This window comes from Lampetra fluviatilis, chromosome 37, assembly GCF_964198595.1.
Source record: "Lampetra fluviatilis chromosome 37, kcLamFluv1.1, whole genome shotgun sequence".
In the NCBI taxonomy this organism is placed as follows: Eukaryota; Metazoa; Chordata; class Hyperoartia; order Petromyzontiformes; family Petromyzontidae; genus Lampetra; species Lampetra fluviatilis.
In genome coordinates, this window is record NC_136311.1 from 56,509 (window position 1) to 84,288 (window position 27,780).

The 27,780-nt window shown below is 52.9% G+C and overlaps 1 long non-coding RNA gene across 2 annotated transcripts; it reads right to left on the bottom strand.

Annotated features, from left to right (window-relative positions):
- On the bottom strand, positions 1-26,736 carry LOC144945185 (uncharacterized). Of its 2 annotated transcripts, XR_013639631.1 has the most exons (6): positions 26,560-26,736; positions 13,234-13,370; positions 12,076-12,158; positions 3,361-3,436; positions 1,036-1,157; positions 1-362 (listed from the first exon to the last, which is right to left on the bottom strand). It is a non-coding gene; the product is annotated as an uncharacterized LOC144945185 (long non-coding RNA). The 2 variants fall into 2 exon arrangements; XR_013639632.1 differs by lacking the exon at positions 13,234-13,370.
- Between the last annotated feature and the right edge of the window lie 1,044 nt (positions 26,737-27,780).

The following is a 27,780-nucleotide window of genomic DNA, read 5'->3' on the forward strand; positions in this document are numbered from 1 at the left end:
TATGATGATTCTTAAGAGTTTTTGAATGAGCAAATGCCCTCCCGCACACAGTGCACTTGAAGGGCTTCTCACCCGTGTGTGTTCGCTGATGAATATGAAGAGTTTCTGAACGAGCAAATGATTTCCCACAAACAGTGCACATGAAGGGCTTCTCTCCTGAGTGCGTTCTCTGATGATTTTGAAGGTGTATTAACTGTAAAAATGTCTTTCTGCACACAATACACTTGAACGGCTTCTCGCCCGTGTGCGTTCTCTGATGTTGCTTCAAGTGTCCATTGCTATCCGTGCTGTATGAACAATGGCCACATTGGTGCCTTTTAGCACCGGGCTGTGTCGAGGCTCTCTCCTTCATGTGCTTGATTCTGCAGATATACATAACATTATACACACACATTAACAAGACAAGGATCCCCTTTATAGCCATAAAATACTGTTGGGGCAAGTCCTTTTAGCGAGCACCTATGAAGGCCTGCACGAGGGGGTGGGTGGCCAGCATCATGCCCGGCTGCCTTTGTCTCCCAATTGGCGATGCTTACACATAATTTTAGGATATGTAGACCTAGGTGAGGCCCAGGAACAGTTCGGTTCATCGTCACTGGTGCAGGCCCTGAGTAGGAGTTGAACTTGGGTTTTCGGGTTCAGAGCGCAGCACAACAACCACTCCACTATTGCTCCCCACATTACACACACACAGTACACTCACACAATATATGTACTTATTACACACTTGAACACAAAGTATACCGACACGAGTATACCGACACAAAATATACTGTTTGTGCAAGTGTTGAAAGCACCCATTAATGCTGGCATGGCACACAGATGTAGTGTGGCCAAAACCATGCCCGGCTATTTTTGTCTCCCAATGATGTTTACAAACTGCACGAGGTACTCGTACAGAGATGGGATGATTGCACCACTGACTTTCAAGTGGTGATTTCATTTTCCTCTTTTTGTGGATCTTGTCATGCCTAGTTCGCACTTCTGACCTTGTAAATGCCTTCTCACACGCATTGCACCTGAAGGGCTTCTTACCTGTGCGTGTTCTCTGGTGCCGCTTAAAGTGTTCAGTGCAATCCGTGCTGTATGAACACTGGCCACATTGGTGCCTTTTAGAACTGGACTGTGTCGAGGCTCTCTTCTCCATGTGATTTATTCTGCAGATATAAATACAAATTACACACAATATACACATACACATTTCAAATAACTCACATAGCCTTAGCAGACTGTTGGGGCAAGTACTTTTAAGCGAGCACCTAAGAAGGCCAGCACATAAGGATGTGCTGGCCTTCTTATGTGCTAGACAAAGGTGTGGGTGTTGACCATTCATCCCCTTGGATGAATGGTCAGCACCACATATTTGTCTACCCAGTGGCATAATGCATTAGGTACTGATTTGAGACTGAGTCGACTCAGAGAAGGCCCAGGACTGATTCATATAATCGTCACTTGTGTTGGCCGTGAGCAGGAATCGAACTCAGGTTTTTGGGATCATAGCGCAGCGCGCTAGCTGCTGCACTACCGCTCCCCACTATACACACCTCTACACAGACACACAATACAGTCAATGAGTTAATGTGGTCGATTAACTACTACAGACACTACATATACACCAATACCCGCCATTCGCCACTAAGTGATGGTAACATCATGACAGCGCCTGTGCCAGGCCAGGTGCACTTTGAGGCTACGTGAAGTATCGAAGGCTCACTGACAGGAGGTCATGGGACAGACCGAGGTGCCATTGGTTGACTGAGATGAATGGCAGATGCCTTAGCTGTGCCCCCTACTGTGTCAACATATACACACAACACTACACACAGAAAATACTCAATCACAATCAGTTAATGTAGCCAAATTAACTACTACAGATACTACATACTACACTACATACACAATACTCTTTCACACAATATTCACCCACACATAAAACACTACACACTGGGGAGACAAAAGCGGCCAGGCGTGGTGTTGCCACCTACCCTCATGTGCTTTGCTGGCCTTCATAAGTGCTCGCTAACAGCATTTGTCCAAACAGTCTGTTAAGGCTATACGGGGGATCTGTGTCTTTTTGTTTGTCCATGAAATGCTTACACGGCAAAGGCGCAACTGACTGCCTCGCATCCCTCGCCCGCCCCGCATCACGGTTTCAGCAACACAACACCATCACTTGAGAAGCTTCGAGTGATACTTCCGTGTATATCATCGAAAGGACAAAACTTACCACTTGTGATAACCAAATTGAAAAAACAGAATGCTTGCCCGCGACAGGTCGAAACCGTGAACGATAAACCCATGAAAGCCAAGGGGTTTCTGTACTCACTCGCAACGAGTTAATGTAGCCAGATAAACTACGACAGATAGTACATACACACCCACAAAACTCACAGATACTACATACAATACTCACTCATACAATACAATCAAGGAGTTAATGAAGGCAATATTAACCCCTTCCCGTTCTGAGAAGTCTGCAAGTATCAAAGAAGGTCTTGTTCACTGCTGAATCTCGGAACGTGCAAGCGGTTAGCGTTAATTTAATTTAGAGAGGCGTAGCGCTGCTGTTTTTAAAAACATTGTACTGTACTCACCACAGAGAACCATAGCGACTTGACTGTACTCTATGATAGCCAGCGCCAAACTGTATCACACACCCTCTGGCATGGCCATTTACTCGCGATTCCATTCAGAATCGATTTGATTCTGTTTGTAATAAATTATGTTCTGATGACGTAAACGTACGGAATCAAAAGAAAAACTTAAAAAGTCCACGTACGTCGTCGGAACGGGAAATGGTTTTAATAGGCTATATGGGGAGTCTGTCTTTGTCCGCAAGATGCTTGCACGGCAAAGGTTGAGGTGCCACTGACTGCCTCGCGTCCCTCGCCTGCCTCGCCCACGGTATGAGCCAATGATACAGTACTTCTTGATACAGTACTTCTTGGTACTGTATCCGCGTGAAAGGCCAAAACTAACCTTCGTGATATAAAAATTGGTATACAAAGAGGTTGCCTGCAATAGGTCAAAACCGCGAACAATAAACCTGTGATATTCAAGCATCTCCTGTACTGTGTGTGCATTGTACATGTATGTTGCGTGTGACTTGTGAGTGTGATTTGTAGTGTGCAAGTGTACTGTAAAGTAAACAAAATAAAAATTAAAAAAGACATTGGGGAGAACTGCAGAAAGGCAAAGGCACACATGGCAGCCACTTTAATGGCAATGTTAAAAAATTACCGTATAGAGTCAACATTACTTCATGTATAACCATCACATTTTTCGTGTAGATTATGAATAAACTCCTTTAAAAAAGTTCTTTAAAAACAACGGTTTTATTAACAACTTCGTTTAACTCACGGTCGAGAAGTACGTCAATGGCGCCTGAGATACGCAGCACCTGCTTTGTGTGCGAGCCGATTCCACAGTTTTTGACCTACACAAATATATATAAATAATAAGGTGTCCATACAAAATGTACATTGCTTTAAAGTAGCTAAATAATTTATTAATTGATGCCGATTTTGATACAGGTGTAGTGGTGATACGCGCTGGGTGTATATGTCGTGTGCCAGCGCGTATGTACGGGGGTGTGTGTGGTGACGCGCGCTGACGGGGAGGAGCAGGCGTCAGTGCGCGGGTGGGGGTAGTGCTGCTGATTGGCTGTGTGCCGGTGACGCGCCCAGAGGGAGTGATCGGGTAGCAGCGCGGTGTGATTGGTCGGGGAGTGGAAACACGCGCTGAGCGGAACCGGATCGTAGGGATAGCGCGTGGGGATTGGGTAACTGAGGAGCGGTGCCGACGTTGAGGTCCGCATCCGCTCCGTCTCCCGGGAAGAAGGGGTATATAAGGTGATGCACAGAGGAGCAGGGGGCAGAAGTGGAACCATCTAAGAATGAAGACGAAGGTGCAGAGATAGAGCCCGGAGAGGAGAGTAATGGAGAGGCAGAGAGAGTAAGGTATAGTGTGTAGCCAGCGAGAGAGAGAAGGTCTACACGAGCTGAGTAATGTATAGTGTGTAGCCAGCGAGAGAGAAAGGTCTACACGAGCTGAGTAATGTATAGTGTGTAGCCAGCGAGAGAGAAAGGTCTACACGAGCTGAGTAATGTATAGTGTGTAGCCAGCGAGAGAGAAAGGTCTACACGAGCTGAGTAATGTATAGTGTGTAGCCAGCGAGAGAGAAAGGTCTACACGAGCCGAGTATGCATACGGTGTAGCCAGCGAGAGAGAAAGGTCTACACGAGCCGAGTATGCATACGGTGTAGCCAGAGGGAGATGCAAAGTCTACACGAGGCGAGTGGAGAGTGTAGCAGAGGCGCAGAGTCTACACGAGGCGAGAGAGGAGTGTAGCCGAGGCGCGGAGTCTACACGAGGCACAGAGAGCCGGCAGCACAGAATCCAGAGTCAAGAGAAGCGCATTGTGAGAAGAGAGGCCACGCGTTGTATTGTTACGAGTCAAGATTTAATAAAAGAAGTGTGTTCCCGTCAAGGAGTTTCCTGCCGTCATTTTCCAATACTTCATCTGGCGTCAGAAGTGAAACGGGCTTCCAAGTATGGAGACGAGGAAGACCCGTAGGACCCACGGGATTGACCGCGAGGAAGACCTGGACGACTCGGGGCCGCTGGTGGCGGGGGGTGAGGAAGAGGACTTGCCCACGCTGCAGGGTCCGTCGACGGCGCCGGCCGAGCGACCGGGGACAGACGCCGGGCTTCGTGAGGCGCACTCCCGACTGGCGGAGCTGCTGCTCGCCGCCGCGTCCATCTTGGCGGAGATCAGCTCGTCGGGAGGAGCGGGGACGGTGGGGGACATTTTACAAGGTCGCCCCGCAGATTCCCGCCAAAACGAATGGGGGATTCCCGCCATTGCGCCTGGGCCTACTTTTGGCGGGAACGGCGAGCGCCACGTGGTGGTGGGTTCCCAAGCGCGCGCATCGACGTCATCAGCGCGCGAGGGGGTCCGCCATCTTACGTCTGCTGCTGGAGCCGCCATCTTAGACACCGACGGACAGGCGGAGAGGAACCACGAGGCGGATGACTTCATTTTTCAGCAGCGCCTGCCCACGTTGTCAGCCTTCAAGGCGGAAGGCGGAGACTGGGGCCAATTTCAGCGAAGGTTTTTGGCCCATCAAGAGATGTCAGCGTGGTCCGATGCTACGGCGCTGCGGGCATTGCCCGCCATGCTGGACGACGATGCGCTCGCGGCCTTCAGGGCTGCACGGAAGTCGGACCGCTCCACGCTGAAGGATGCGCTGGGGTTGTTGGCCAGGGTCTACGGGCCTCCCTCTACGTGCCGCCATCAGTTCTACGCAAGACGGAAAACGGCCACAGAGACCGCGCTGGCCTATCGCACAGCGTTGCTGGCTCTTGCTGATGCTGCGTTCCCTCGGATGGACGAGGAGGGCCAAGACGCGATGGTTTTGGAGCAGCTGCTCAAGTTGGCGCAGGACCTGGGGGTCCCTATCAACACAGCTGACGAGATTGATATTTCTTCTTTGGGAGTCGCCACGAGTATTCAAGCGCACGAGGCCCTACAACGGAAGCAAGGCGTTGGTTGCAACGCTGCTGTCGTCGCAGCCCCGGGTTTGGTGGTCGCCGAACCCCAAGTCGTCAGCCCACGAGAGGAGGCGTTCGCCACGGGACGACCAGGGGACTGGAGGCCGGGGGCCCGGTCGCCTCTGCGATCGGGCCGAAAGTCGGAGCAACCAAGATCTACTCCGACCCTCGTCACGTGCTATAACTGCGGCCTCCGGGGCCACGTGGCGTCCGGGTGCCGCGCTCCGCGGCAGCGCGCCATGGGAGCTCGGCTGGACGACGACCGAGAGCCCAAGTCATCTCTACAATCCCCGGCAAGTCGCGGCACCTCACACGCTCGGCCTGTTTATTCGGCACACATGGGACGCCGCGTTGCGGCGGAGGAGGGCCGGTTAAGGTTCGGGGATTCGGTTCGGCGAGGGGGGTTCGGCCGGGACCAGGGAGACATTGAATGGGCGGAATTGGGGCATAGAATTGTGGCTGCTTCGGCGGGTTCGTCCGTTGTTACGGGATCTATTGATGGGGTTGAGATTAGGGTGTTAGTGGACACGGGGGCATCGGCAACTATTATATCGGACCTCATTTATAATATTCTTCCGGTCCAATGTCGTCCGCTGCTTCCAGTGGATGTGCCATTTTACGCCGCTAACGGGGGATCGTTGGGCATTATCGGTCAGGTTAGGGCGTCCATTTGCATTGGAGATATCAAATTGTCGGGACCCGTTTTCGTTTCGTCTTCGTTGGCAGTTCCGTGTCTTTTGGGCACTGACTTTTTGGCTAAAATGCCCATTAAAATTCTTATCGATCAACGATGCATTGAACTGCCATCGGGTCGCCGGATTTCATTTTTGACGGGCCCTACTGACATTCGGACGGCGTGCGCTACGATACAAGCGGTGGCGACGCAGACAGTGCAAGTGCCCCCGGGTTCACAGATGTTGATTCCCCTCCGGTTGCGGAAACCATGGGTGAGGGAGGCTTCGGGACAGAGTATGCTTTTGGGTCCTTCTAACAAGGCTGTCGGGGGTCTTGATTTATCGGTGGCTCACACTTTGGTGCGGGCTGACAGGGATCCGTTTGTGATGGTTTTGAACGCGGGGTCGCGACCAGCTATCATTCCGCAGGGCACCGTGCTGGCTCACGCGGCGCAGGTCCCTGGGGATGATGGGTTGGTTGCGCAGGTGGGCTCGAGCCCCGCGCGGAACGTTGAGCCAAGGGAAGACCTTGAGTGGGTCCATTCGTTATGTGCCGCCTCGGACGATTTGTCGGCGGCGCAGGTGGGTGCGCTGCGCGAGTTGCTCATTGAATTCTCTGATGTATTCAGTAAACATAAGTATGACATTGGGTGCACGGATTTGTTGCACCATCACATTGAAACGGGCGATGCGGCGCCGGTCAGGCTAAATCCCTTCCGACTGAGTCCCGTGGAGAAGGAACATGTTCAGTCGGCTGTTAACGATATGCTAGAAGCCGATATTATTTCGCCCTCCTCTAGCCCGTGGGGAGCGCCTATTGTGCTGGTTAAGAAGCAGGACGGGTCCCTGCGATTCTGCGTTGATTTCCGTCGCCTGAATAAGATCTCTGTGGCTGACGCGTATCCGCTCCCCAGGATGGATGAGTCCCTCGATGCATTGTCTGGTGCGCGATATTTTTCGACTCTTGATTTGTTATCGGGGTTTTGGCAGTTGCCGCTCGACGAAGAGTCGAAACCTAAGACAGCATTTCGGACTCCATGGGGGCTGTTCCAGTTTAACCGGTTACCCATGGGACTTCACTCCTCTCCAGCGACGTTTCAGCGACTTATGGAGCTGGTTTTGTCGGGCTTGCAGTGGGATACATGCTTGATTTATATGGACGATGTCATTGTTTTCAGTAAAACGTTTGAGGAACACCTCCGGCGATTGAGAGGGGTGTTCTTGCGAATGCGATCGGCTAAGTTGAAATTTAAACCGGCCAAATGTCACCTCCTTCGTAGGTCCGTTAGATACTTGGGTCACATTGTCGATTCTTCGGGGATCTCCACCGATCCCGCGAAGACGGATTGTGTCGGTTCGTGGCCGACACCTACGTCCGTTTCTGACGTGCGTAGTTTCATCGGGTTTGCTTCTTATTATCGGCGGTTCGTTGAGCACTTCGCCACTATTGCAAAACCCTTGCACGCTCTAACGGCGAAGGGAGTGAAGTTCAAATGGGGACCGGAGGAGGAGGCCGCGTTTCGCTCCCTCCGGGACGCCTTGGTGGGTGCCCCACCCTTGTGTTATCCCGATTTTGCCAGTCCCTTTTTGCTGGACACGGATGCTAGCAACACGGGCATTGGGGGGGTGCTATCCCAAGTCGTTGGGGGTGTCGAAAGAGTTGTCGCCTACGGTAGTAGGGTGTTGTCTCCGGCGGAGCAGCGCTACTGTGTCACCCGTCGCGAGCTGCTTGCCATTGTTTTTTTTGTGCAGCAGTTTAGGCCATATCTTTATGGTCGTCACTTTACAGTCCGAACGGACCACGCGGCGCTACAGTATTCATTGAGGGTCGCCCAGCCCTCGGGCCAGTTGTCGCGTTGGTTGGAAGTCTTCCAGGACTATCAGTTTACGACTACGTACCGTAAGGGGTTGCGACACACGAATGCCGATTGCTTGTCGCGGTTGTTGCCTTGTGATGAATGCGCGTGTTTGTCGGGATCGGCGCGCTGTAAACCGACGCTTGCGGGGGAGATGGGGGCACTGGCTGCGACAGCGGGCGCACCGATCGGGGATGATTCCACTGCCTCTCAGGGTCGGGACTCGCTGCTCTCGCTGTCGCTCAGCGAATGGGGCCGCCTCCAGATGGCGGACAGCTCGCTGCTAGCGTTGCGCCGCAAGGTTGGGGGTCCCGAGGGGGACCAGGAGCGTACCGGCTCCTATGTACTTGAGCGGGGCGTGTTATTGAAATGGGACAGTTTGTCCCGGCGGAACGCACTCGTGGTGCCTTCCGCTGTGAGGGGGAGGGTTGTCTTGGCGGCACACGAACGCCTCTTGCACTTGGGAGTTAATAAGACGCTTGCCCTGCTTCAGCGTGACTATTACTGGCCGGGAATGGGAAGTGATGTGGTGCATATTCTGAAGGGGTGCGTTGAGTGCGCCAGGCGTAAACCACCGGCCGTGGCAGCTAATCCACCGCTGCAATCTATTCAGGTCTCGCGTACCAACGAGCTCGTTGCACTCGATATTTTGGGGCCCTTCCCAGTCACGCCGAGAGGGAATAAATATTTGTTAGTGGGGGTCGAATACTTTACCCGATGGCCTATGGCGTGGCCTCTCGCTAACCAGTCGGCAGCGGCTGTGACGGATGCCTTCGTCCAGGGCTATGTCCTGGACAAGGGGGCTCCCGAACGCCTGCTGACCGACCAAGGTAAACATTTTTCGAGTAAATTGTTGCAAGAGGTGTGCGATCTGTTGGGGACCAAGAAGGTGCGTACCTCCCCGTACCACCCGCAGACTGACGGGATGGTGGAGAGACTCCACAAAACCTTGACTTCCATGCTGTGCCAGCAGGTGTGCGAGGCACATGTAGATTGGGACCTGCAGGTCCCGGGAGTCCTTGCCGCGTATAGAATGGCCCCCCATGCAGCTACGGGGTTTTCCCCATTCTATTTGATGTACGGTCGGGAAGCTGACCCGCCAATAGAAACGCAACTTGGCCTGTCCGCTCCACGAACTAATTCTAATTTGGCAGAACATATTAAGTTTAATATTCACAAGCTGACAGAGGCAAGGGAGGCCGCGCAGCTTAATTCGCGGGCTCGCCAAATTGCTAATGAACGGTTGCGGGCACGGAAGGTGTCCATGCACGAATGGAAACCAGGTGACAGGGCCTGGCTGCATTGCCCTCAGGCACCCTTGGCTACGTCGCCTAAATTGTTGAGACCGTGGAGGGGACCCGTGGAGGTCGTGCGCGTTGCACGGCCCCAGTGCGTTCAGATAAAGTGGGGAAAGCGCCGGTGGTACGTTCACCCCTCCCGACTGAAACCGTTCTCGCCTCCATATGGCCTCCCCTTGTGTCGTGATGGCCGGGCGTGTGACGTGACCGGCGACCCAGAGGGGGAAATGTCTCTGCCTGATCCACACGTATCTTCGCCTGATCTGCTCCCAGGTGTCTCGGAACTGACAGCTGCCGATCACCGGCGGCCGGATCTCCGCGGCGGGGCCGGCCCTTTCAGGCCCGTTCCGCGCCGTCTGGAGCAGCCGGAACCGCCGGACGGTCGTCAGTGTCCCGCCCCATACGATGGACCAGCCAGACGGACTCGCGCCAGGTCGTGCTACTTTGCATGACCTGCCTCGTGAGGAGTCGGGGCAGTTGGAGCGCCTCGTCACTGCGTGTAGTCGCAGGGACGTGGGGCGCGTTCGTTTCGAATTTGCTCGTATCGTGTTATTGTTGACTTTTCGGGTTCATTGTCAATCTGTACATAGTTATTCTTGTTGTTGTTGTTGTTGTGTTATGTTACGGGGCACACTCGGGGGGTTACGGGGTTTTTTTTTTGTTGGTTGTCGTTTTATCGTCGCGGTTGGTTGTTGTTAGCAGCCGGGCCGGCTGCGAGCTATGTGGGAGGGGGTGATGTAGTGGTGATACGCGCTGGGTGTATATGTCGTGTGCCAGCGCGTATGTACGGGGGTGTGTGTGGTGACGCGCGCTGACGGGGAGGAGCAGGCGTCAGTGCGCGGGTGGGGGTAGTGCTGCTGATTGGCTGTGTGCCGGTGACGCGCCCAGAGGGAGTGATCGGGTAGCAGCGCGGTGTGATTGGTCGGGGAGTGGAAACACGCGCTGAGCGGAACCGGATCGTAGGGATAGCGCGTGGGGATTGGGTAACTGAGGAGCGGTGCCGACGTTGAGGTCCGCATCCGCTCCGTCTCCCGGGAAGAAGGGGTATATAAGGTGATGCACAGAGGAGCAGGGGGCAGAAGTGGAACCATCTAAGAATGAAGACGAAGGTGCAGAGATAGAGCCCGGAGAGGAGAGTAATGGAGAGGCAGAGAGAGTAAGGTATAGTGTGTAGCCAGCGAGAGAGAGAAGGTCTACACGAGCTGAGTAATGTATAGTGTGTAGCCAGCGAGAGAGAAAGGTCTACACGAGCTGAGTAATGTATAGTGTGTAGCCAGCGAGAGAGAAAGGTCTACACGAGCTGAGTAATGTATAGTGTGTAGCCAGCGAGAGAGAAAGGTCTACACGAGCTGAGTAATGTATAGTGTGTAGCCAGCGAGAGAGAAAGGTCTACACGAGCCGAGTATGCATACGGTGTAGCCAGCGAGAGAGAAAGGTCTACACGAGCCGAGTATGCATACGGTGTAGCCAGAGGGAGATGCAAAGTCTACACGAGGCGAGTGGAGAGTGTAGCAGAGGCGCAGAGTCTACACGAGGCGAGAGAGGAGTGTAGCCGAGGCGCGGAGTCTACACGAGGCACAGAGAGCCGGCAGCACAGAATCCAGAGTCAAGAGAAGCGCATTGTGAGAAGAGAGGCCACGCGTTGTATTGTTACGAGTCAAGATTTAATAAAAGAAGTGTGTTCCCGTCAAGGAGTTTCCTGCCGTCATTTTCCAATACTTCACAGGCATGCTTTGTCACAGGACCTGAGTATGTGTGCAAAATGTGGAATTGATTGGACAACGGGAAGTGGACGAAATTTTGATTACAAGATTTGACGACGACAAACAGAGGAATCAAGTTAAGTAAAACCATTGAAAAAAGGCACTCCTTTGCAATGACATTTTACTACAACATAGATTGCATCAGATTTACTGAAAGCTCATGTCTGTGCTTTTCACGAACATGATGCTATTGCCTGTTACATGTTAACTTATGAATAGAAAAAGAGAGGAACTGTGCAGACATCTCTTGGCAACTTTTTCAAGAGTAGAGAGGAAACACGAGCACCAAAGGGAGTTAGCATCTACATCTGCAGAACATAAAGAACTAGTGGCATCTACATCTGCAAAACATGAAAAACCAGTGGCATCTACATCTACAAGAGATTATACAATTTTTAAAGCCATTCGCCATGCTTAGTGTATATGCCGTACAACATGTGTAGCGGAGTATTGTTAGCAACCACGAGGGGGCGAAGAGAGGGAAGTGCGAGCGAGTTGACAGCGGAGGATGACGTCCAATCACGGGTGCGGTAAGGGGGTACCCTTCGGGAACAAAGGCGGGTCCGAGCTAGGGGGAGGAGCGGCTAAAGGGGTACTTAAGGGGGACCCCCGTGATGAAGGCGGGGTCGTTGTGGGGAGCCAGGATAAGGATCGGCTGGAAGAGGTCTCTCCCTCCTCGTCGCCGGGCGGTGTTGGATGAACCCCCATCCAGTGCAGACGAGAGGGAGAGCGAAGGGGATAGCCGAGAGCAGGGCTCCGAGTATTGAGTAAGAACCAGCTGAGAGAGGGTTCTCTCTCCTCGTCGCTGGGCAGTGTTGGATGAACCCCCGTCCGGTGCAGACGAGCGAGAGAGCCCCAAGGGATAGCCGAGGGGAGGATAATAATAGAGTTCGGGGGTCCAGGATAAGGACCAAGAATAGAGAACACCTACCTCTGGTGTGAGTAAATGTCGTGTGAACAGTGTTAATAAACGGCATCAGCCCTTACAGTGAATTCCGTCTTCGCGTGGTTGTTCTGCACAACACGTTTGGAACCGACAGGAGTAAAGTTGGACTTAGGAACAAATAGACTTACGAACAGACCTCTGGAATCTAACTTGTTCTTCAGGAGACGAGGTCCTCTACAGTAATAATTGATTATCCAGCAGCTTCGGGGGGGAAGGGGGCACCACATTTAAAAAAATGCCAGATAATCACATCATAATTTAAAATAGCTTATATTTTCACATTCTTTTATAACATTGTTTTAAGGTGTTGTGTACATGTGCTTTTTGTGTTTTAAAATGTTTTACTATCAAATTGGAATAAACATACAAAGACAAAAATAAATATCCTACTGTAAAAAGTTACCGTTTTTACTGTGCCGTACTTAGCATTCCAATCTCAAAACTATTGTTTCAACAACAGGTGTTTGATGATGGCCGAACTGATGCAACCTTGAGATCGGTGCTCCTTCGAATGCTGAATTACACGCCCTTTTTGCCGGATCATTATTTAAGATGCTGTATGTAGTGTATATTGTACTGTATATAATATTTGACACTAAAATCAAGCGTAGCTACTTTTTTGTCACGCACAGTGCCGATGGCTGGACTAGTATAGCCTTTGAAGTGGTTTTGCCGGTTCTGTCAGATCTATATGACCACCACAGGGAGAAAATGTAGACTCCATTCACTCACACTCAATTAATCTTACTCACACAAACGAACACACTCACTCACACTCTTACTCACACAGATTAAGACACTTACAGACTAACACACTCAATGTCCCTCATAGACTAACACACTCTCAGACAGACTAACACTCAAACTAGCCCATTCACTCACTGCCACACTCACACACTCACACAACACAGACTAACACATTCACTGTCCCACTCACAACACTCACACAGACAAACAACAACCTCCGCCGCCATTCTCCACGAAGTGCCAATTATGTCACCACGGCACTTGTGCCATGCTAGGTGCACTTTGAGGCCATGTGGCATGCCAAAGGCCCACTAGCAGAAGGTCATGGAACAGACCCAGGTTTATTGACTGAGATGAATGGCCGATGCACCGATTGTGACCACTGTGCCAACTCACTGCGTTTTAGCTGCCCGGCGCTCTGCTTGTTGTTGTGAGTGAAGCCCCTCTGCCCTCCGTTGTTGCTATCTGTGGAGGGAGCTGAAGGTTCGAGTTGCCAAACGACAGCCTCGAAACCTTAATGACTTGGAGAAGATCTGCAAAGAGGAGTGGGACAAAATCCCTCCTGAGATGTGTGCAAACCTGGTGGCCAACTACAAGAAACGTCTGACCTCTGTGATTGCCAACAAGGGTTTTGTCACCAAGTACTAAGTCATGTTTTGCAGAGGGGTCAAATACTTATTTCCCTCATTAAAATGCAAATCAATTTATAACATTTTTGACATGCGTTTTTCTGGATTTTGTTGTTATTCTGTCTCTCACTGTTCAAATAAACTTACCATTAAAATTATAGACTGATTATTTCTTTGTCAGTGGGCAAACGTACAAAATCAGCAGGCGATCAAATACTTTTTTCCCCTCACTGTATTCTTATTATGATGAGATGCAGGTCATGTAAAAATTCTCTACACCTCAGCTGTAGCATACGGACTGAGAAAATGGCATCAGTGTAGGACTGCCCTGGTCTGAAATTACATTGGGGCCTCCGCAAGCTTCTCCTTAGTATGTCTGGCAAGGTGATGTTTAATAATTCTTGCCAGGAACAAACACTCACTCACAGAGAATAACACACACACTCAATCACACACTCAGTCAAACCACGAACATAGTCAAATCCACTCACTCACAAGATCCCCTGTATAGCTGCCATTGTCTCCCTAGTGGCAATGTTTATTACACACCGCACCAGGTATTCATTTCAGTCTGAGTCAACCTAGGGGAGGCCAAGGACTGGTTTAGATTATCGTCGCTGGTGTTGGACGTGAGTTGGAATCGAACTCGGGTAGCCAGGTTCGTAGAACAGCGCGATAACCGCTAAACTACCGCTCCGTACACTGACTAACACACTCACTCAATCACACACCCACTCACAGTCTGCAGAGCAGGGTGTGAACATAAACACTCAAAATATATTATTTGGGTCTTTTGGTAAAGTCACGTAAATAGGTTCAAAGAAAATAACAAAAACAAAAAACTACGACATTTCGATCGCAACACCAGCATTCGTTATCAGGAAGAGGGGGTTTGGTTCTAAAGGGTTAGCTTCTAAAGGTAAACTGTTCATAAATGAGCGTAGCCCAAATGTCAACAGCCAATGTTAATGTAAGAGGTGGGCAGCGACTGCGACGGTGGTGGGTTTTCCTATAAATCAAAGGGCTGCTCGGTAAAAATTAGCATGATAATTTAAGATCATTCAGTAGCTTCCACGGCGGGCACCCTGAGCTGGCTATGTTAATGTGAGAGATTAGCATGTTAATGGCAGATCGCAAAGCAAAAACCTCGAGCTCGGTGAGCGAGGTGGCTGTGTTAGGGTGAGAAATTGAACCTGTTAATTTAACATCAGAGAGCCTAAAATAACAACTAACATCGGAAGGTGGTAGGATGGGAACATCACAGCCAGTTACGATTTAAACTGATTCATAACGTCCTTCCAATGATTGCTTAGTTTATGCCCATCTTCTCGATTGAAATGGTGTCTGTGTCTATATATATGGATGGCTTCATGAAGAAATCTTTGTTGATAGCCAGTGGGTTTGCAAAGTACCTTCGTCTTAGAGAAATCAATTTCGTGTGAGCCCACCGCATTAAAACAATGATCAGCCACGGCCGAGGTATTGGTCCTACTATGTTTCAGATCTGCCTTATGTTCACGAACACGGTCCGAGACATGTCGCTTTGTTTCCCCAATGTAACTACTGCCGCAGACACAGCTTAGTTTGTAGACGCCAGGGTATTGCATGGCAGGGATCACATCCTTCACAGATGGGATCAGATCACAAATTTTATGTACTGTGTTAAATCGCACCTGGATCTTGTGTTTGCTCATGATTTTGGAAATATTTTTGGTGACCCCTGCTATGTATGGCAAGGTGATGGTTCTGATTGGGTCCTCAGATGGTTCCTTCCCAACGGTTGGGGTGATATCTTTATGGGTTGTGTAGTCTGAATATCCATTCATCTTGAGAGCCTGGTGTACGTGTTTCAGTTCACTGGCTAGGTGATGATGGTCGGAAATACATCGAGCTCTATGGTGTAGAGTTTTGATGAGGAAATTCTTCTGGGAAGGATGGTGGTGGGAGTCAGGTTTTAGATATGAATCCGTATGGGTGGCTTTCCTGTAGACAGAGTGTCCCATTGAGCCATCTGGTCTCCTTTCGATTAAAACATCCAAGAATGGTAGCTTGCCATCTTTTTCCACCTCCATGGTGAATTTGATGGCTTGGTGTATGGAATTGATGTGGTTGAGGAATTGGTTCAGAGCTGGTCGGCCATGTGGCCAGATGACGAACATTTCATCCACGAACCTCTTCCACAAGGATGGACGTAGAGTGGATGCTTGGATGGCATCAGTCTCAAATTTAATTTTTACCAGGCAGCCCTTTGATTGGTGGGAAAACCCACCACCGTCGCGGTCGCTGCCCACCACTTACATTAACATTGGCTGCTGACATTTGGGCTACGCCCATTTCAAACATTTATAAACAGTTTACCTTTAGAAGCTAACCCTTTAGAAGCTAACCCCCTCTTCTGGATGATGAACGCTTGTGTTGCAATCGAAACAACGTAGTTTTTTGTTACTTTCTTTGAACCTATCTATGTGACTTTACCGAAAGACCATAAGAATATGGGTGAGTGGGTGGGCGGGAGAGTGGGTGGGCGGGTGAGTGGGGTGGCGGGTGAGTGGGTTGGCGGGTGGGTGAGTGAGCAGGTGGGTGAGTGAGCGGTTAGGTGAGTGAGCGGGTAGGTGAGCAGGTGAGTGGCTTGGTGAGTGGGTTGGTGAGTGAGTGGATGGGTGAGTGGATGGGTGAGTGGGTGAAAGGGTGGGTGGAAGGGTGGGTGGGTGAATGGGTGGTTGGTGAGTGGGTTGGTGAGTGGGTTTGTGAGTGGGTTGGTGAATAGGTGGGTGAGTGGGTTGGTTATTGGGTGGGTAAATGGAAGAGTGGGTGAATGGATTAGAGGGTGGTTAGTGAGTGGGTAAGTTAATGGGTGAGTGGGTGGGCGAGCAGGTGCGTGGGTGAGTAGGTGTTTGGGTGATTAGGTGGGTGGGCGAGTAGGTGGATGGGTGGGTGAGTAGGTGGATAATAGGGTGGGTGAATGGGTGAGTTGGTGGGTATATGAGTGGGTAGGTGAATGGGTGAGTGGGTGAGTGAATGGGTGAGTGGGTGGGTGAGTGAATGGGTTAGTGGGTGAATGGGTGGGTGGGTGAGTGGGTAGGTGAGTGGGTGGGCAGGTGAATGGGTGGGTGAATGGGTGGGTGGGTGAATGGGTAAGTTGGTGGGTATATAAGTGGGTAGGTGAATGGGTGAGTGGGTGGGTGAATGGGTGAGTGGGTGGGTGAATGGGTGAGTGGGTGGGTGATTGGGTGAGTGAATGGGTGAGTGGGTGAATGGGTGAATGGGTTAGAGGGTGAATGGGTGGGTGGGTGAGTGGGTGTGTTAATGGGTGGGTGGGTGAATGGGTGGGTGAATGGGTGGGTGGGTGAATGGGTGGGTGAATGGGTGGGTGGGTGAATGGGTGAGTTGGTGGGTATATGAGTGGGTAGGTGAATGGGTGGGTGAATGGGTGGGTAAATGGGTGGATGAATGGGTGAGTGGTGGGTGAGTAGGTGGGTGAGTGGGTGGGTGATTGGGTGAGTGAATGGGTTAGTGGGTGAATGGGCGGGTGGGTGAATGGGTGGGCGAGTAGGTGGGCGGGTGAGTAGGTGAGCGGGTTGGTGAGTGAGCAGGTAGGTGAGTGAGCAGGTGAGTGGGTTCATGAGTGAGTGGGTTGGTGAGCGAGTGGGTGGGTGAATGGGTGAGTGGGTGGGTGAATGGGTGAGTGAATGGGTGGGTGAGTGAGTGGATGCGTGAGTTGGTGGGTGAGTGGGTGGGTGAGTGGGTGGGTGAGTGAATTGGATAGTGGGTGAATGGGTGGGTGGGTGAATGGGTGGGTGGGTGAATGGGTTAGTGGGTGAATGGGTGGTTGAATGGGTGGGTGAATGGGTGGGTGTGTGAATGGGTTAGTGGGTGAATGGGTGGGTGTGTGAATGGGTTGGTGGGTGAATGAATCGGTGAGTTGGTGGGTATATGAGTGGGTAGGTGAATGGGTGAGTGGGTCGGTGAGTGGGTGGGTGAATGGTTGAGTGAATGGGTGAGTGGGTGGGTGAGTGGGTAGGTGAGTGAATGGGTTAGTGGGTGAATGGGTGGGTGTGTGAATGGGTGGGTGGGTGAATGGGTGGGCGGGTGAATGGGTGGGTGGGTGAATGGGTAGGAGAATGGATGGGTGGGTGGATAGGTGAATGGGTGGGTGAATAGGTGGGTGGGTGAATGCGTGGGTCGGTGAATGCGTGGGTGGGTGAATGTGTGGGTGGATGGGTGGGTGAATGTGTGGGTGGGTGAATGGGTGGGTGAATAGGTGGGTGGGTGAATGGGTGGATGGGTGAATGGGTGGATGAATGGGTGGGTGAATGGGTGGGTGAATGGGTGAGTTGGTGGGTGAATGGGTGAGTTGGTGGGTATATGAGTGGGTAGGTGAATGGGTGAGTGGGTGGGTGAGTAGGTGGGTGAGTGGGTGGGTGATTGGGTGGGTGATTGGGTGAGTGGTTGGGTGAATAGGTGAGTGGGTGGGTGAGTGAATGGGTGGGTGGGTGAATGGGTGGGTGAATGGGTGAGTTGGTGGGTGAATGGGTGAGTTAGTGTGTATATGAGTCGGTAGGTGAATGGGTGGGTGGGTGAATGGGTGAGTGGGTGGGTGAGTGGGTTAGTGGGTGGATGGGTGGGTGGGTGAATGGGTGGGTGTGTGAATGGGTGGGTGAATGGGTGGGCGGGTGAATGGCTGGGCGGGTGAATGGGTGGGTGGGTGAATGGGTGAGTTGGTGGGTATATGAGTGGGTAGGTGAATGAGTGAGTGGGTGGGTGGGTGAATTCGTGGGTGGGTGAATGCATGGGTGGGTGAATGCGTGGGAGGGTGAATATGTGGGTGGGTGAATGCGTGGGTGGGTGAATGCGTGGGTGGGTGAATGCGTGGGTGGGTGAATAGGTGGGTGGGTGAATGTGTGGGTGAATGTGTGGGTGAATGGGTGGGTGAATGGGTGAGTTGGTGGGTATATGAGTGGGTGGGTGAGTGGGTGGGTGAATGGGTGAGTGGGTGGGTGAGTGGGTAGGTGAGTGAATGGGTTAGTGGGTGAATGGGTGGGTGGGAGAATGGGTGAGTTGGTGGGTGAATGCGTGGGTGAATGGGTGGGTGAATAGGTGGGTAGGTGAATGGGTGGTGGTTGAATGTGTGGGTGAATAGGTGGGTGGGTGAATGCGTGGGTGAATGGGTGGGTGAATGGGTGGATGAATGGGTGGGTGAATGGGTGTGTTGGTGGGTGAATGGGTGAGTTGGTGGGTGAATGGGTGAGTTGATGGGTATATGAGTCGGTAGGTGAATGGGTGGGTGGGTGAGTTAGTTGGTGGGTGAATGGGTGACTTAGTTGGTGGGTAAATGGGTGAGTTGGTGGGTGGGTTAATGGGTGAGTTGGTGGGTGGGTGAATGGGTGAGTGGGTCGGTGAGTGGGTGGGTGAATGGTTGAGTGAATGGGTGAGTGGGTGGGTGAGTGGGTAGGTGAGTGAATGAGTTAGTGGGTGAATGGGTGGGTGTGTGAATGGGTGGGTGGGTGAATGGGTGGGTGGGTGAATGGGTGGGCGGGTGAATGGGTGGGTGGGTGAATGGGTAGGAGAATGGATGGGTGGGTGGATAGGTGAATGGGTGGGTGAATAGGTGGGTGGGTGAATGCGTGGGTGGGTGAATGCGTGGGTGGGTGAATGTGTGGGTGGATGGGTGGGTGAATGTGTGGGTGGGTGAATGGGTGGATGGGTGAATGGGTGGATGAATGGGTGGGTGAATGGGTGAGTTCGTGGGTGAATGGGTGAGTTGGTGGGTATATGAGTGGGTAAGTGAATGGGTGAGTGGGTGGGTGAGTAGGTGGGTGAGTGGGTGGGTGATTGGGTGGGTGATTGGGTGGGTGATTGGGTGAGTGGTTTGGTGAATAGGTGAGTGGGTGGGTGAGTGAATGGGTGGGTGGGTGAATGGGTGGGTGAATGGGTGAGTTGGTGGGTGAATGGGTGAGTTAGTGGGTATATGAGTAGGTAGGTGAATGGGTAGGTGGGTGAATGGGTGAGTGGGTGGGTGAGTGGGTGGGTGAGTGGGTTAGTGGGTGAATGGGTGGGTGGGTGAATGGGTGGGTGTGTGAATGGATGGGTGAATGGGTGGGCGGGTGAATGGGTGGGCGGGTGAATGGGTGGGCGGGTGAATGGGTGGGTGGGTGAATGGGTGAGTTGGTGGGTATATGAGTGGGTAGGTGAATGAGTGAGTGGGTGGGTGGGTGAATGCGTGGGTGGGTGAATGCGTGGGTGGGTGAATGCGTGGGTGGGTGAATGCGTGGGTGGGTGAATGCGTGGGTGGGTGAATGCGTGGGTGGGTGAATGCGTGGGTGGGTGAATGCGTGGGTGGGTGAATGCGTGGGTGGGTGAATGCGTGGGTGGGTGAATGCGTGGGTGGGTGAATGCGTGGGTGGGTGAATAGGTGGGTGGGTGAATGTGTGGGTGAATGGGTGGGTGAATGGGTGAGTTGGTGGGTATATGAGTGGGTGGGTGAGTGGGTGGGTGAATGGGTGAGTGGGTGGGTGAGTGGGTAGGTGAGTGAATGGGTTAGTGGGTGAATGGGTGGGTAAATGGGTGGGTGTGTGAATGGGTGGGTGTGTGAAATGGGTGGGTGGGTGAATGGGTGGGCGGGTGAATGGGTGGGTGGGTGAATGGGTAGGAGAATGGATGGGTGGGTGGATAGGTGAATGGGTGGGTGAATAGGTGGGTGGGTGAATGCGTGGGTCGGTGAATGCGTGGGTGGGTGAATGTGTGGGTGGATGGGTGGGTGAATGTGTGGGTGGGTGAATGGGTGGGTGAATGCGTGGGTGGGTGAATGCGTGGGTGGGTGAATGTGTGGGTGGATGGGTGGGTGAATGTGTGGGTGGGTGAATGGGTGGGTGAATAGGTGGGTGGGTGAATGGGTGGATGGGTGAATGGGTGGATGAATGGGTGGGTGAATGGGTGGGTGAATGGGTGAGTTGGTGGGTGAATGGGTGAGTTGGTGGGTATATGAGTGGGTAGGTGAATGGGTGAGTGGGTGGGTGAGTAGGTGGGTGAGTGGGTGGGTGATTGGGTGGGTGATTGGGTGAGTGGTTGGGTGAATAGGTGAGTGGGTGGGTGAGTGAATGGGTGGGTGAATGGGTGGGTGAATGGGTGAGTTGGTGGGTGAATGGGTGAGTTAGTGGGTATATGAGTCGGTAGGTGAATGGGTGGGTGGGTGAATGGGTGAATGGGTGGGTGAGTGGGTTAGTGGGTGGATGGGTGGGTGGGTGAATGGGTGGGTGTGTGAATGGGTGGGTGAATGGGTGGGCGGGTGAATGGCTGGGCGGGTGAATGGGTGGGTGGGTGAATGGGTGAGTTGGTGGGTATATGAGTGGGTAGGTGAATGAGTGAGTGGGTGGGTGGGTGAATTCGTGGGTGGGTGAATGCATGGGTGGGTGAATGCGTGGGTGGGTGAATATGTGGGTGGGTGAATGCGTGGGTGGGTGAATGCGTGGGTGGGTGAATGCGTGGGTGGGTGAATAGGTGGGTGGGTGAATGTGTGGGTGAATGTGTGGGTGAATGGGTGGGTGAATGGGTGAGTTGGTGGGTATATGAGTGGGTGGGTGAGTGGGTGGGTGAATGGGTGAGTGGGTGGGTGAGTGGGTAGGTGAGTGAATGGGTTAGTGGGTGAATGGGTGGGTGGGAGAATGGGTGAGTTGGTGGGTGAATGCGTGGGTGAATGGGTGGGTGAATAGGTGGGTAGGTGAATGGGTGGTGGTTGAATGTGTGGGTGAATAGGTGGGTGGGTGAATGCGTGGGTGAATGGGTGGGTGAATGGGTGGATGAATGGGTGGGTGAATGGGTGTGTTGGTGGGTGAATGGGTGAGTTGGTGGGTGAATGGGTGAGTTGATGGGTATATGAGTCGGTAGGTGAATGGGTGGGTGGGTGAGTTAGTTGGTGGGTGAATGGGTGACTTAGTTGGTGGGTAAATGGGTGAGTTGGTGGGTGGGTTAATGGGTGAGTTGGTGGGTGGGTGAATGGGTGAGTGGGTCGGTGAGTGGGTGGGTGAATGGTTGAGTGAATGGGTGAGTGGGTGGGTGAGTGGGTAGGTGAGTGAATGAGTTAGTGGGTGAATGGGTGGGTGTGTGAATGGGTGGGTGGGTGAATGGGTGGGCGGGTGAATGGGTGGGTGGGTGAATGGGTAGGAGAATGGATGGGTGGGTGGATAGGTGAATGGGTGGGTGAATAGGTGGGTGGGTGAATGCGTGGGTGGGTGAATGCGTGGGTGGGTGAATGTGTGGGTGGATGGGTGGGTGAATGTGTGGGTGGGTGAATGGGTGGATGGGTGAATGGGTGGATGAATGGGTGGGTGAATGGGTGAGTTCGTGGGTGAATGGGTGAGTTGGTGGGTATATGAGTGGGTAAGTGAATGGGTGAGTGGGTGGGTGAGTAGGTGGGTGAGTGGGTGGGTGATTGGGTGGGTGATTGGGTGGGTGATTGGGCGAGTGGTTTGGTGAATAGGTGAGTGGGTGGGTGAGTGAATGGGTGGGTGGGTGAATGGGTGGGTGAATGGGTGAGTTGGTGGGTGAATGGGTGAGTTAGTGGGTATATGAGTAGGTAGGTGAATGGGTAGGTGGGTGAATGGGTGAGTGGGTGGGTGAGTGGGTTAGTGGGTGAATGGGTGGGTGGGTGAATGGGTGGGTGTGTGAATGGATGGGTGAATGGGTGGGCGGGTGAATGGGTGGGCGGGTGAATGGGTGGGCGGGTGAATGGGTGGGTGGGTGAATGGGTGAGTTGGTGGGTATATGAGTGGGTAGGTGAATGAGTGAGTGGGTGGGTGGGTGAATGCGTGGGTGGGTGAATGCGTGGGTGGGTGAATGCGTGGGTGGGTGAATGCGTGGGTGGGTGAATGCGTGGGTGGGTGAATGCGTGGGTGGGTGAATGCGTGGGTGGGTGAATATGTGGGTGGGTGAATGCGTGGGTGGGTGAATGCGTGGGTGGGTGAATGCGTGGGTGGGTGAATGCGTGGGTGGGTGAATGCGTGGGTGGGTGAATGCGTGGGTGGGTGAATGCGTGGGTGGGTGAATGCGTGGGTGGGTGAATAGGTGGGTGGGTGAATGTGTGGGTGAATGGGTGGGTGAATGGGTGAGTTGGTGGGTATATGAGTGGGTGGGTGAGTGGGTGGGTGAATGGGTGAGTGGGTGGGTGAGTGGGTAGGTGAGTGAATGGGTTAGTGGGTGAATGGGTGGGTAAATGGGTGGGTGTGTGAATGGGTGGGTGTGTGAAATGGGTGGGTGGGTGAATGGGTGGGCGGGTGAATGGGTGGGTGGGTGAATGGGTAGGAGAATGGATGGGTGGGTGGATAGGTGAATGGGTGGGTGAATAGGTGGGTGGGTGAATGCGTGGGTCGGTGAATGCGTGGGTGGGTGAATGTGTGGGTGGATGGGTGGGTGAATGTGTGGGTGGGTGAATGGGTGGGTGAATGCGTGGGTGGGTGAATGCGTGGGTGGGTGAATGTGTGGGTGGATGGGTGGGTGAATGTGTGGGTGGGTGAATGGGTGGGTGAATAGGTGGGTGGGTGAATGGGTGGATGGGTGAATGGGTGGATGAATGGGTGGGTGAATGGGTGGGTGAATGGGTGAGTTGGTGGGTGAATGGGTGAGTTGGTGGGTATATGAGTGGGTAGGTGAATGGGTGAGTGGGTGGGTGAGTAGGTGGGTGAGTGGGTGGGTGATTGGGTGGGTGATTGGGTGAGTGGTTGGGTGAATAGGTGAGTGGGTGGGTGAGTGAATGGGTGGGTGAATGGGTGGGTGAATGGGTGAGTTGGTGGGTGAATGGGTGAGTTAGTGGGTATATGAGTCGGTAGGTGAATGGGTGGGTGGGTGAATGGGTGAATGGGTGGGTGAGTGGGTTAGTGGGTGGATGGGTGGGTGGGTGAATGGGTGGGTGTGTGAATGGGTGGGTGAATGGGTGGGCGGGTGAATGGCTGGGCGGGTGAATGGGTGGGTGGGTGAATGGGTGAGTTGGTGGGTATATGAGTGGGTAGGTGAATGAGTGAGTGGGTGGGTGGGTGAATTCGTGGGTGGGTGAATGCATGGGTGGGTGAATGCGTGGGTGGGTGAATATGTGGGTGGGTGAATGCGTGGGTGGGTGAATGCGTGGGTGGGTGAATGCGTGGGTGGGTGAATAGGTGGGTGGGTGAATGTGTGGGTGAATGTGTGGGTGAATGGGTGGGTGAATGGGTGAGTTGGTGGGTATATGAGTGGGTGGGTGAGTGGGTGGGTGAATGGGTGAGTGGGTGGGTGAGTGGGTAGGTGAGTGAATGGGTTAGTGGGTGAATGGGTGGGTGGGAGAATGGGTGAGTTGGTGGGTGAATGCGTGGGTGAATGGGTGGGTGAATAGGTGGGTAGGTGAATGGGTGGTGGTTGAATGTGTGGGTGAATAGGTGGGTGGGTGAATGCGTGGGTGAATGGGTGGGTGAATGGGTGGATGAATGGGTGGGTGAATGGGTGTGTTGGTGGGTGAATGGGTGAGTTGGTGGGTGAATGGGTGAGTTGATGGGTATATGAGTCGGTAGGTGAATGGGTGGGTGGGTGAGTTAGTTGGTGGGTGAATGGGTGACTTAGTTGGTGGGTAAATGGGTGAGTTGGTGGGTGGGTTAATGGGTGAGTTGGTGGGTGGGTGAATGGGTGAGTGGGTCGGTGAGTGGGTGGGTGAATGGTTGAGTGAATGGGTGAGTGGGTGGGTGAGTGGGTAGGTGAGTGAATGAGTTAGTGGGTGAATGGGTGGGTGTGTGAATGGGTGGGTGGGTGAATGGGTGGGCGGGTGAATGGGTGGGTGGGTGAATGGGTAGGAGAATGGATGGGTGGGTGGATAGGTGAATGGGTGGGTGAATAGGTGGGTGGGTGAATGCGTGGGTGGGTGAATGCGTGGGTGGGTGAATGTGTGGGTGGATGGGTGGGTGAATGTGTGGGTGGGTGAATGGGTGGATGGGTGAATGGGTGGATGAATGGGTGGGTGAATGGGTGAGTTCGTGGGTGAATGGGTGAGTTGGTGGGTATATGAGTGGGTAAGTGAATGGGTGAGTGGGTGGGTGAGTAGGTGGGTGAGTGGGTGGGTGATTGGGTGGGTGATTGGGTGGGTGATTGGGCGAGTGGTTTGGTGAATAGGTGAGTGGGTGGGTGAGTGAATGGGTGGGTGGGTGAATGGGTGGGTGAATGGGTGAGTTGGTGGGTGAATGGGTGAGTTAGTGGGTATATGAGTAGGTAGGTGAATGGGTAGGTGGGTGAATGGGTGAGTGGGTGGGTGAGTGGGTTAGTGGGTGAATGGGTGGGTGGGTGAATGGGTGGGTGTGTGAATGGATGGGTGAATGGGTGGGCGGGTGAATGGGTGGGCGGGTGAATGGGTGGGCGGGTGAATGGGTGGGTGGGTGAATGGGTGAGTTGGTGGGTATATGAGTGGGTAGGTGAATGAGTGAGTGGGTGGGTGGGTGAATGCGTGGGTGGGTGAATGCGTGGGTGGGTGAATGCGTGGGTGGGTGAATGCGTGGGTGGGTGAATGCGTGGGTGGGTGAATGCGTGGGTGGGTGAATGCGTGGGTGGGTGAATGCGTGGGTGGGTGAATGCGTGGGTGGGTGAATGCGTGGGTGGGTGAATGCGTGGGTAGGTGAATGCGTGGGTGGGTGAATGCGTGGGTGGGTGAATAGGTGGGTGGGTGAATGTGTGGGTGAATGGGTGGGTGGGTGGGTGAGTGGGTAGGTGAGTGAATGGGTTAGTGGGTGAATGGGTGGGTAAATGGGTGGGTGTGTGAATGGGTGGGTGTGTGAAATGGGTGGGTGGGTGAATGGGTGGGCGGGTGAATGGGTGGGTGGGAGAATGGGTGAGTTGGTGGGTGAATGCGTGGGTGAATGGGTGGGTTAATAGGTGGGTAGGTAAATGCGTGGGTGGTTGAATGTGTGGGTGAATAGGTGGGTGGGTGAATGCGTGGGTGAATGGGTGGGTGAATGGGTGGATGAATGGGTGGGTGAATGGGTGTGTTGGTGGGTGAATGGGTGAGTTGGTGGGTGAATGGGTGAGTTGGTGGGTATATGAGTCGGTAGGTGAATGGGTGGGTGGGTGAGTTAGTTGGTGGGTGAATGGGTGACTTAGTTGGTGGGTGAATGGGTGAGTTGGTGGGTGAATGGGTGAGTGGGTGGGCGGGTGAATGGGTGAGTGGGTGGTTAGTGAGTGGGTAAGTTAATGGGTGAGTGGGTGGGCGAGCAGGTGCGCGTGTGAGTAGGTGTTTGGGTGATTAGGTGGGTGGGTGAGTAGGTGGATGGGTGGGCGAGTAGGTGGGTGGGTGAGTTGGTGGGTGAGTTGGTGGGTGAGTTGGTGGGTGAGTGAGTTGGTGGGTGAGTTGGTGGGTGGGTTGGTGGGTGGGCGAGTGGGTGGGTTGGTGGGTGGGCGAGTTGGTGAGTGGGTGGGTGAATGGGTGAGTTGGTGGCTATGTGAGTGGGTGAGTGGGTGGGTGAGTTAGTTGGTGGGTGAATGGGTGAGTGAATGGGTGAGTGGGTGGGTGAGTTGGTGGGTGGGTGAGTTGGTGGGTGGGTGAGCTGGTGGGTGGGTGAGTTGTTGAGTTGGTGGGTGAGTTGGTGGGTGGGTGAGTTGGTGGGTGGGTTGGTGGGTGGGTGGGTTGGTAGGTGAGTTGGTGGGTGGGTGGGCGAGTTGGTGGGTGGGTGAGTATAATAGTGGAATGCTTTGATGTCTGATTCGGAGTTAAACTACTGGACTGGTGGCATCCAAACATTCCAATACTGAAAAAGTTCCTGCAGATTACTCAATCGAGGATTACGCGCAGAAGCACCCCCCCCCCCCACACTGACTGCAAAACCAACTGGGCAGGACGCTTCTGAATTAGAGTAATGAGACTTAGTGAGTTAAAGTAGTCAGCCAGGTGAACACTGATTTAATTTAAAAAGAAAATGTAAGCAAATTAAACCAAGCGAAGGCAAGCCCTGCATGGCTAGGCCTCGCGTTGCAATGTTCTAACCTAGACATCGATTCCATACTTGCTGCTACTCAATTGATATCCCTACGAGAGAGAAGAAGCGATACTTTACCCTGGTAAACAACAACAACCACCACATTGTGAATATCTCACCTCGGAACTCAACGAGTGACGAGAAGAGCTGCAGCTCCTCAGATCTCGTGATCTCAGGCCAAAGGGAGTGGCGGGGGAGATGACATGACGTCACCAGCGGGCGACAACCCCTCCCTCCGCGGAGCGGCGGCGTAACTAAATATATTATATTTTAATTATATTATTGTATTCGACCAAACCCATATATAGAGTGAGTGTGGTTGGCTTTGCCCAATTAAGTATTTTATCGAAACATGAATCGACAGTAACCAAACAGACATTACGTCACGCGCAGGAGCGCGGTGGGCGGGGAATTCCTTCATAACATGACGTAATAGCTGGCTACATTTCACCCTGGCGTCTCGCGCCGATGACGTAACACGGAGTGGGAACGTCAGAGACCAAGAGAGAGCGGGGTCAGACGGTGATTGTGGCGAGGAGTGTTTTTAGAGTTTAATTTTACGTAGATTACTTTTACATTTCTTCCTCTATTATACAGAGATCCCTTGGGTGCCTGAGCTCAGCAATAACGTGAACATTATTGTGTGTGTACACTGTACATTATGTGTAGGCTATGTGTGTGTACAGTGCGTGTTTACACTGTGTGGTGGGCAGTCCCGGGTAAAGCTACATGGCTGGGAGTCGGCCATTCCCTGTTCACCTTGGGGTGGAAGAGGAATGTCCTCTCGCTCCTACATTATTTAACATTGTGTAGGGGACTGAACAGAGAAAGTGCTAAAAGGCACGCGTTGAGATAATTGGATACAGGTGGCCGGAAGGCAGTGTAATCGTTATTCAATCAAGGACACACGTGTCAGAGTAAAGTGGGGTGGCCACCATCCTACAGGGGCGGGACTGACCGAGTATCTGAGGGGGAGCGAGGCGCGCAATCGGGGCGCTTGCTTTGGAACGAATCGACGACCAAGGTGTAAACCATTGGGACTGACTGCTCAAGAAACAACTTGGTATAAACCATTGGGCTAAAGATAGCCGTAATAATTACGAGTGTGGCGGTTGTTACACTCGGAACTGTAAATACATTACACTCGTGGCAGTGGTGGGAAGCAGTCTACGGTATCCCAAAAGAAGACTGGCAGAGAAGCTCCCTTGGAGGAAGAAGTGTCGTCCCTAAGCACCCTGGGTCCCTGAGAACCAAAACCCAGTGTAAGCCGGACCCTGTTGGCATGTACGTTCCAAAAAGAGATAAAGACCTCAGACCGGGGGAACCAGAATCGCCGAGAC